The 8,357-nt window shown below is 57.2% G+C and overlaps 1 protein-coding gene and 1 long non-coding RNA gene across 2 annotated transcripts in view; one reads left to right on the top strand and one right to left on the bottom strand.

Annotated features, from left to right (window-relative positions):
* Nucleotides 1–8,357, top strand: part of PACSIN1 (protein kinase C and casein kinase substrate in neurons 1) — a 51,253-nt gene that overhangs the window by 16,451 nt on the left and 26,445 nt on the right. The window lies entirely within an intron of this gene.
* LOC109317818 overlaps nt 7,389–8,357 on the bottom strand; it is a 9,937-nt gene continuing 8,968 nt past the window's right edge. Inside the window, exon 3 of the long non-coding RNA XR_002103126.1 lies at nt 7,389–7,435. This is a non-coding gene — a long non-coding RNA (uncharacterized LOC109317818). The remainder of the gene's footprint in view (nt 7,436–8,357) is intronic.

Here is an 8,357-nt window from a genome sequence, read left to right on the forward strand (position 1 = left end):
ACGGGCTCCCAGCTGATTGCAGAGGAGGGCTTGGCAATGCACCCACCTCCTCTCCCAAAGCTGAGAAAACAGAGGGTGGCAGGTGTTGTGGGGGGTGAAACCCATGCATTTATTTTTGAATCTCACGATTTTTGAGTCCGTGTCTTTCTCAGAGCCTGAGTCATGCGTGGGGCTGCCCATCCCGCCCGGCGTCCCCGCAGCCCTCGTCCCCCCGCCGTCTGCCCGCGCGTCTCGGCTGCGAGCTGCTGAGAGAGCAGCCTTGCCTTGTTTTGATCCGCGAAGCGCCAGGCAGGTTTATGGCGAGATCGTCACGCTCTTGGAGATGCCCTGGGGGAAGTCGTTGGGTCTTCTCAGCCCGGGGGGAAGCCGGGGGGGGGGAGATGGACCCTGTCTGACGCTGCGCAGAAGCCGTGGGGCCAGGCCTGGCAGTCGGTGCTTGTTGTTGTGGTTACCGGATTGAATTTGTAGCTGTGGTGCAGCGGATGTGCGCTCCCACAGCATCAGCATCGCTCCAGCATGCATTCTGGACATTTGGATCTCGATGGCTGTTTTCAGAGGTTGCTCCTGTCTTCTCCGTGCCTGACAAACCCTGTGGCTATGGGAGCAGTCACCTGGGTTAGGGATGCGCTGAACTCCGGTGGCGCGAACGGTTCGTGGGTTTGCTGCGCCGTGTATGCGCGCCGATGGTGCTAATTTGCTTCGATCGCGTCACCGACTTGCTGTCCAAGCAGCACTGGTGCTCATTAGCCTCCAGGACTGAATGGGCTACCAAGGTTGCCCCTTTTGAGGACTTGGGCCAAGGTGGCCTTGTGCTTGCCCTGTTGGACCACACCGGGCTGCAGCCAGAGAGTTCGCTGCATGAGACTAGAGAAACCCCCCAAAATCTAGCTGCCAAATTCCCAAAGGGGCAGAGGGGAGCCGTGATGCACTGGGGCTGCTGGATGATGACTCCCGGTAGCAGAAAGCCGGTCCAGAAGCCCCTTCCCCAACACACACAGGCGTGTTTATGGAGCTGCCAGTTCCTGGGCTGGTTATAACAGGCCTTCCCCTCAGCCCCTCCCCTAGCCGAACCCAGAGCCCTCCCTGGAGCCTCCGTCTTTGGTGAGCTCCCACGCACGTACTGTGGCAAGTCAGGCAGTTTTGGTTCACGGGGCCTTGCTCCAGCCCAGTCTGCGGATCAGCCGTGGGACCGAGGCTGATTTCAATGCAGCTATGCCGATTTACCCTGGTGCTGGGTCTGCCCCGATATTTACGTTAACTGACATCTCTTCAGCTGAGCCCCAGGCATCACCCATCCTCCCATTGGATTGGGATCAAATCCTGCTCACACGGAAGTCAATGGGAGTTCTGCCACGGACTCCGGGGGTAGCAGGATGGATCCGGGCGATGCTACCGCAAGCCTTTCCCAGCCTGCTCCAAAACAAAACCCACACGTTGGGTCCAGTCCAAACTCACCTCCTGCCGGGGTTTGGCTTAATTGATAATTAGAGAGGGGGAAAGAATTCCTCTGCATCCTTCCCCCTGGTTTGACGGCTCCTCTCAGGCTGCTCAGCTCACACCCTAGGTCCTCAGTCTCGGAGATCTCCTCTACCTACTTTATACCCAGGTGGGGGATAGGGCCACTTGCCTCGCTGAGTTGGCAGAACTACCTTAACCCTCTCCTGGAGGGATCAGGGCCTGCGACAAGGGGCAGAATGATTTGCTTTGTTAAAAACTGCTTTACATTCTTACAACCGGGGTTCGGGCCTGATGATCCGTTTGGGTCCCTTCTGACCCTGAGCACTATGATACTAACCCCTTCACCAGCTGGATCCCAGGGGGCTTTGCCCACTAAAAGCCTGACCCTATAATTGTCTCTCTCAGGGGAGAGAGGGGGGCTCAAGGTAGGACAGCTACAGGCTCAGCCTCAGATCACTTGGAAACAAAAAAATGTCCCTTCTGGGATGGGACCCAGCAGCTGCCTTAGGGTGCACAACCATGCCAGGCTACTTTGACTCCCCGCAAAAGCCACTGCCTGTCGGATTGGAACCAGAGGCAGAATGGAGATAGTTCGACCTGGGAAGTGGCTGGGTCCAGGGCTAGCTCTGCTGCTTCACAGTAGCCTGGAGACTTCAGTGATCGTGAACCATCAGGACTTCCCTGTGGATCTCCCCAGCAGCAAGACACCCCCAGAGCACAGGATTCAGCACTGACCCAGAGCAAGGAGGCTCCGATGCACCCTCTGCCCCATCGCAGCAATACGAGGAGCTGTGCTGGGCTCTTCAGTTTCAGAGGTAACATCACTTACTGAGCGAGCACCACCAAACCCTGCAAGACCCAGAGCCTCCCTTGGGCATCTCCCCCTCCCAAATTCTGAGCAGGCCCATCCTGCTTAGCTGGGAGCAGCCAGCAAGACAGCAGCCTAAAGACGCTTGCTGAACTTCACACACCAGTGGTCCGTTATCAGGGCCCAAATTATTCAGGGAGATCAGGATCAGGACGTTAGATCCCTCAAGCCGCCATCCATCCCCTGCCCCTGAGTCCAAGTCCCAAAGATGGGAGGGGGGAGCATGCAGGGCGAGTAAGTGCTTCTGGAGAGAGAAGCAGCCTCTTCTCTAACCTTCTGTTGCAGACGTAACCTTGCAGTAAGCTCCTTTCCATGGCAGGTACAGAGCTATCAGCTAGTGGCAGCTGCAAACACTTAAAGGAAAGGGGGAGGGGAGATAATCAGGTCCTCAGAAATGTACCTAGGCCCTGCCAAAAGAAAGGGAAAGAAGACACTTCCCTTGCCAGGTGCCGCAGGTTAGGACAGGGCTTCTTGCCACCACTTTTGCTGTTAGGCAAATGAGGGGAAAGGGCTCTCAGCAGAGCTGGGCAGTGTGGGGCCCAACAGCTGGGCCAGGCCCAGAGGTGGAGGAGACAGTCTGGGACCTGCCCTCTATTCCCCAGCCATCGTCCTCCACTTCTCTCACCCCCCAGAGCTGTCTTTTGTCCTCTCCTGCCTCCTCTCCCCATTGCCCTTCCCAGTTAGCCACCCAGATTTCTACAGTAGGATCTCCCCGGTTTCAGCTTGAGCAAGTCACTACACAGAGGGCTGCTGGCCAACATGACAGACCCATCAAAATGTGGCTCCCTTGGCTTCATGAGCTGGGCAGGGGGCTCTGGGGGAGACAGAAGCGCTGGTGTAGTCATTCATCCTACATGGTCTTCACGCTGGTCAGGTGAAAATAAGTTAGCGGTACATCATCTCTCCCTTAAAGAGCCCATCCCAAAGCCTTTTGGCTTCCCTGGGTCGTGGATTGTGGCTCCAGGCTGGGGAATCACCCCCCGACACAGGAAGGCGGTGATACCTGTCCCAAGGAAGGTTCTTTGAGGGCTACAGTAGGGCAAACTCCAGTTATCTCCCCGTAGTTGGTGGAATAGCAAGCAAGGGGAGGTCCAACAGGAAGCCCAGCGGAGGCATGTGCAGCAAGCCACGTGGATTGTGCCCGTGCTCCCGCAGCGAGCCCAGCTGCTGCGAATGCTCGGCAGCCAGGCCTGGCATGAACCGGCACCCCCCCGAGCTGGCATGGACCCAGCGCCAGGAGCTGCTGCCCTGCCAGCAGCGGCCCCTCGCACTGGTGGCCACGGCCTGCCCCTGTGCCATGTTCAAGGTAGACTTAGCCCCAGGCCTCTGCAACACCGGTCTCCTTCCCAGGCTGCGCCCAGCGGGGAGTTGGACTCAGATGTTGCACAGGAATCTTCTTGGGCCTGCAGCGCTGGGTAAGAAATCCCAGGAGAGCAGGGAACACAGCTGGAGGGGAGCCAGATGGTGGTGGGGCATGGCAGGGGAGTGAACTGAGGTTGTGGACCTCGGCCCGGTCAGCGAGCAGGCCTTTGAAAACCAGTTGGGGTGCCTGTTGGCTGTGATGGCTCAGATGGAGCTGCGTACAGCCAATCGACCAGTCTCTCGACTCGGTTTCTAGTCAGCGTTGCGTTCTGCTGGGATTACTTATAGCACAATAGTGCAGCGCACGGCTCTGAGCCACCGGCAGCTCTTCGGTTCATCACCTGCTGCTCATCTCAGAAAAGGTTCGTGGCTCCTTGTGCCCACGCGGGGCAGATTTACCCCTCATTTGAGGGTAAAAGGCAATGCATGAACTGCACTAATGCAGCACACGCAGCCCCACGCTGAACTCTCTGCACTGTAGAAACCATTTAGCACAATTACTTCACCTAAGGATGTGGCTGCCGCTAAGGCTCAGTGGGTAACATAGAGCCCCTGAACATCGCTGTAATAGCACCTGGAGTCCAACACCGAGATCAGGGCCTCAGCCTGCTAGGCGCAGCACATACATACAAGAGAGACAGTCTTTGACTTAAATCTTCCAACCTCCCTGGAAAGAGAGGAAGTGCTGTCCCATTTTAAGACCTCAGTCTCTTGTCCTCAGGTTTGCACTTGCTTGGGACCTGGGATCCAGAGCCAGTTGGAGAGGCTTGGTCTAAGTGACATCTCACCTACCTAGCTCCCGTGCGTGCCGGAGGCACAGACTGAAGTCACATCGATCCAATACCAGTCCAGCACGCCATCAAAGGGCCGCTTGCTCACCCCCTTGCGTGTGCGAGCCTAAAAGTAACAAACACCCGTCTGCTGCATTCAAGTCAATCAGTGGAAACAATGCTGATTAACACTGCAGCTTGAAAAAGTGCTACCGTATGTCAAAGCCCAAACCAAGCCCTGAACTCAGTGGCAGAGGCCTGGCTGTTCATTAAGACACTTGTTCATTTCTAATTTCCAAAGCTATCTCCTTTTAATGATGACCCCGCTGCGATCTCCCAAGTAACCAAGAGGCAACAACACGGAGCAAATTAGCATTTCTTCCTGCCTTCATATATTTACATAACAAACAAGGTGTCATCCCCTGTAGTCACATCTCAGGCAGCAGGGCTATCTCGGGTCCTGGAAAGGAGGGTTACGTTTGGTAAAGCTTTTTTTTTTTCATTAAGTTTGACAAGGAAACCCTATTAACATAGGCTCCCTGTGATTTCTGCAGTGGTCTGTTTATGGGCTGTTACCCACTTCAGACATTAGATCGGTCAGTGCTGTAGTGTTTTGCACACGGTGGACCTTGGTCAACAGTGACCAAGCTGGAACTCGAGCTGTGTGGAAGTTGTCTGGCTCAGCAGCTGTAAATTTTTTTTATTATTATTATTATTAGCCTTCTTCCTCTCTCCTGTTCTCAAAGTTGGTGCATGTTTCAGTTTATCATGACAGAGAGCAGAGGCTTAGCTGGAGGCCTGCAGTGTTCACTGTTGTGAGATTCAAGCGGGGGGTGGGTGGGCCTGGAGTGGCACTGGAAGGATGGAAAGGGAAGCCCGGGTCCGATGCCAGGGCTGGATTGCCCAGGTTATGTGCATGTGTCATTGCCCTCGCCTGGTTGCTCTGCGATGTTGAATGGCAGAGGTACGTGGGTCTCTGGAGCGGAGGGAGCGGGTGGCTGGTGTGTGGTGACGTGCACCGCAGGTGCCTGCTTTGACAGAAGAGCCTTGTTAGTGGGCTGAGAGAAGTGACCTTGCCTCATATAACTGATCACAGGCTTAGAAACCTGAGAACCACTCCCACCTGTCCTCCCCCTCTCACCCCCTAGCCAGGGCTCAGACCTTGCTCCTGGTCTTTGTTCCCATGTTCCATCCTGCTCTTCCCGGCTCTGCCGGCTCAGCGCATGTTGCTTTGGGAAGATGAGCCTGAGCTAAACCCCTGCACCCAGCAATCCCTGGGGGGCCCAGAGCTGCCCAGGGCCGTGCGGCACTGGTGCCCATCCTGTTCTACTGCTGCTGCCAGCTCCTGTCTGCAGCCCGTGCCCAGCTTCCCTCCCACATTGCTCTGTAGAGCCTACAGGACAGGCAGAGGAGTACTGATCCCCAGCCCGGCTTGCAGGCCTGGTTCATGTCCTGCTCCCAGCACCCAAATAGCCCCCTAAGCAGCGGAGCCAGCTGAGCCTCTTTCCAAGCCTGGAGCCACTCCAGCCCCTGAATCCCAGAGTCTGGGCCCTTCTCAGCTCCCCGTGCAGCTGGCTGCCATGCCTGCCCCCAGCACCCTGGGCTCTACACTGCTCTGCCAGACTCCTGCGACTGGCAGGGAGCTCGCTGCAGTAGGGAGGCCTGCACCCTGCCCTTGGAGAGGCCTCTTCTGGCCTCAGACCATGAGTGAAGGTTAATGGCTATTGGAGTCCACCAATTTGGGAGTGGAGATCTCAGCAGAATCGGCCGGTGCAGTCTGCAGATCTCAGCTGATGCTGCAGCTCTTGCATGTACCAAGCAGCAAAAGCAAAAATCTTTCAGGCAGCAGAGAGCAGCAGGCTCCAAACGGTGGTGGGGAGGCACCGTTCCCGCCCCATGACTTAGTTTCCCAGCACTGTGGCCACGTTACCAGCTCGTTGCTCAGAGAACGGAGCTGGACAGTTCTTGTGGGGTGCTGGAGCCAGGGCAGGGCAGGAGATGCATCAGAGAGAGAGCGTGGCTGGTGGGAAGAGCACCTGACTGGGACACCAGGCGCTGGGATATAAATCCCAGCCCCATTCAGGACTCGCACTGAGACCTCTGGGCAGGAAGCCTGTTCTGTGCCTCAGTCCCCCTGTAAGATGGGGGAAACCGAGGCACAGACAGACAGCATGCCAGTGGCAATGCCATTGCCTGGGTTCACATGACTGCAGCCGTCACCTGCAGAGACAGCCGCCCGGGGGAGCTTGCTCCTCCTGCCCTGGGAGGCTTGGAAAGCCCATCCCCATTTCCCTTTGGGGGCAAGGAAAAGCACATACACTGTCCCCCCTCATCTCCAGCAGTTAGGACAGGAACACGCTGCCCTCCATGACCTTGAGGGGGCTCAGCAGCATTTGCCCAGAGCAGCTGTGCGGGGCGGGGAAGTTATGGCAGTTCTTCACCTCCTCCATGCCCTGCATTAACCACAGGCACCGCAGCCCAAACCTGGAGCCATTCCTGAGCTGGGAGGAGCTTTTAAACAGACCACATTCCTGCCCAGCCTGGGTGCCCACCCTCTGTTGCAGGCCCATGGGACCCACACACAATGCACCTGCTCCTTCCAACACCCAGAGGACCCAGAAACCTGCCCCTCTTTGCCCCCCACTGCAGCCGTGCAGCTCCCAGGCAGCTGCTTCTGAGTTGCCAGCACCCAGCTCTGCCAGCACAGCGTGCCTTTCGCCTCCATTTCCCCGAAGCGCCGGGCTGGTTCAGGCTTCCCCACCCCCACCCAGGATGATTCATGCCACGTGCGACACTGCCGGCACAAGGGCTCTGCAGTCAGGGCACAGTGTCACACGGGCGGTGCCAGCCTCAAGCAGGGAGCGCACAGTATCTGCAGCCAGGGGAGCAGCCGGGCACAGGGGAGGGAACATTTACCTTCTCGGCCCTCACTTCTCTGAAGCTGCTGCACTCTGGCCGCGTCTGGATAGCAGCCGGACTGCAATAGGAACCTGACTTGGCACAAAGATCCTTCCTGCTCCCCCCACCAATTCCAGATGGCAACCCATGCACTCACACTGCTGACCACCGCCACCAAGTCCCTAGCGCAGCTATAGCCCAGTAGCAACCGCCCCACCATCATCACTGGCCCTGGCAGGACCCAAATCCAACGTACAGACCCTGTAGCGAGCATAGTATGATTGCAAGGCCAGTCGAGAGGGGACAGCAAGGACACTTGGATCACGACCCAAACAAAACAGATGCAGACTCGGTCGCGCGCACGCCAGTCTCAGAACTTGGCGGTGCATTTCAGTCATGATCATGGTTGGCGCCCCTGTAGGTCTGTGATTGCATTTGATTTGGGGACCTCCTTGATAGCAGCCATTAGGACCTTCAGCAGAAACTGGGGTGATTTGAGGCCTCAGCATGCTGCTGGGGGCTCGACGGGGCCAGGCTGTCTGTGCTTGTGGGGTGCTGCCCTGCGGCATGGTGCAGTGATCTACACCAGCCCTTGCCGTCAGCTTTGGTACAGAGCCATGGGCAACACTGCAGGCAAGAGCAGGGGACAGGAGGAGCCCAGGCTGAGCTCATTGGGAGCCCCAAACCCATCTAGCCCCAACATCACATCCCACTGATGACAGCCTGGCAGCTCACGCCCACGTGGATATCACTGGGACTCAGTCCAGTCTTGCATGGCCAAGCACCCCCACAACAATCCCCCTCCCGCACTGCACTGTTTGAGCCTGAACCCTGCCAGAGAGTACCTGTGCCCAAGGGGCTGCTGGCTCTGCTGCTGCTGCCCAGGCAGAAGGGACACATTAGCTTGCAGGGCTGTCAAGCAGGAGACTTTCAGCAGTACTGAGCTCAGATCAGCATGACAAGCCAGATCACCAGGGAGCAAGAAGGAAGGGAGCGTAACC

The sequence above is a fragment of the Crocodylus porosus genome, unplaced genomic scaffold, assembly GCF_001723895.1.
Source record: "Crocodylus porosus isolate Cpor-Errol unplaced genomic scaffold, CroPor_comp1, whole genome shotgun sequence".
NCBI lineage: Eukaryota > Metazoa > Chordata > Crocodylia > Crocodylidae > Crocodylus > Crocodylus porosus.